This window comes from Ornithorhynchus anatinus, chromosome 8, assembly GCF_004115215.2.
Source record: "Ornithorhynchus anatinus isolate Pmale09 chromosome 8, mOrnAna1.pri.v4, whole genome shotgun sequence".
Taxonomy (NCBI): Eukaryota; Metazoa; Chordata; class Mammalia; order Monotremata; family Ornithorhynchidae; genus Ornithorhynchus; species Ornithorhynchus anatinus.
Genome location: NC_041735.1, coordinates 37,758,685 through 37,760,535, shown reverse-complemented (window position 1 = coordinate 37,760,535; position 1,851 = coordinate 37,758,685). Strand labels below are relative to the sequence as shown.

General features: G+C 42.5%; 1 non-coding gene across 1 annotated transcript; it reads left to right on the top strand.

Annotated features, from left to right (window-relative positions):
• Positions 1 to 506: 506 nt before the first annotated feature.
• Positions 507 to 644, top strand: LOC114814131. Its single transcript, XR_003761868.1, has one exon. It is a non-coding gene; the product is annotated as a small nucleolar RNA SNORA7 (small nucleolar RNA).
• The last annotated feature ends 1,207 nt before the right edge of the window (positions 645 to 1,851 follow it).

The following is a 1,851-nucleotide window of genomic DNA, read 5'->3' as shown; positions in this document are numbered from 1 at the left end:
TCTCTGAAGCCGCAGTTGTAGAATTATCCTTGACTCCTCCCTCTCTTTCAAACCCCATATTCATTCTGTTGCCAAAGCTTTTTGTTCTTTTTCCTCCACAATATTTCTAGAGCTGCCCCTTCCCCTTCATCCTAACAGTCACCAAATTGGTATAAGAACTTGTCAAATCCCACCTTGACTACTGCATCAGCTTCCTCACTGACCTCTCTGCCTCCAGGATCTCCCTCTTCCAGCCCGTACTTCATTCCGCTACCCAGATTATTTTTCTAAAATGTAATTCTGCACACATCTTCCCACTCTTCAAAAACCACCAGTGATTAACCATTCCTTTTAGAATCAAGTCAATTCCTGATCACTAGTTTGAAGTCATTCAATCAACTCCGCTTTCTACTTATCCACTCTCTTCTCCCACTGAACATGATTAATCTCTGATTTCCCTGTATTATCTCCATCCAACTGCACCTAAACGTTGATGCACTCGCAATTTATGTACCTAATCTTACACGCCCCTCTCAGGGCCACACCTGGAGAGTTTCCATTACTCTACCAGTCTCGGCAACAGGAGGGAAAGTCAAGCAGAGGGATACCCATTCCATTCCTAACTTGACCAGTGGCTAGCTAGTGGAAGGCAATCTGCTACAAGTCAAAACTCACCCATGCTGGGCAGCAGCAGCATGGGAGAGAGTCGAGGGTGGAGACTAAGTTGACTGCGCGGAAGGAGGCAAAGGTAAACTACTTCCTTATTTTTACAGAGAAAACTCTATGGATACACTTCCAGAACGATTGCAGATGGAGAGCGGGGTGTTCTGAGAGACACGTAACCATGGTGTCGCTATGGGTTGGAAACGACTTGACGGCATAAGACAATCTTACGTGTCCTATTACTTAAGCGGTAACTCATTAACATAAATCCTTTTCCCTCTCCTTTATAGCTATAAATTATTTTAGTGCCTTTCTTATATCGTAAACGTCACGAGAATAGAATATCTATTCTATTGCATGGCCTAGTGGAAAGAACGCAGGCCTGGAAGTTACGTCCTAGGTTCTAATTCTTGTTCATTCCAAGCGTTTAGTACAGTGCTCTGCACATAGTAAGCACTCAATAAATACTATTGAATAATTCTGGCTCTACCTCTTGCCACCTGTGTGACCTTGGGCAAGCCACCTAACTTCTCTGTGCCTCAAAAATCCCACTGCTTCCTACTTACACTGCGAGCCCCACATGGGATAGAGACTGCGTCCAGTCTAATCATCTTGTTTCTACCCCAACACTTTGACTCATAGTAAACACAACAAATACCATAATTATTCTTATTTTCCCCAGGGCTCAGTTTAGTGCTCTGTATATAGTAGGTGCTTAATATACTATTGATTGACCATGAACACTTTGTGGGAGAGATGCTAGGTTTAAATTGCTTTCTTGAACCTGAAAGCTTAGTACTGTGCTTTGCCCATAGTGTAGTCAATGTTTGTGATGACATCTCATTTTTTTTCCATATCAGGGAGTTTGTCTCTTATAAACACAACGCTCATGCTAAACTGAATGACTTTTTTTCCCCCATTTTCTACCCTGTTTTGAAGGAAAAAAATTGGCTCTGCAGAAGTCCCTGCGGCACTAGAAGCCAGTGAGCATTTGTGTGTTTATTACTGAGGGGGTGTCTATCCCTCACAACACCTTACAAATTGGATGACACTTCTTCAAAATCAGAGAGAATCAATCTCAGAGCAGATTTCTATCCATGTTGACCAGTAACATTCAGTTCCTCAGCCCTATTTGTACATTTGATTGTTATTGTGATGGCAGTGGTTCCAGGGTTCTAAATAGACACATTGGCCTTAATCTGTTTGAGG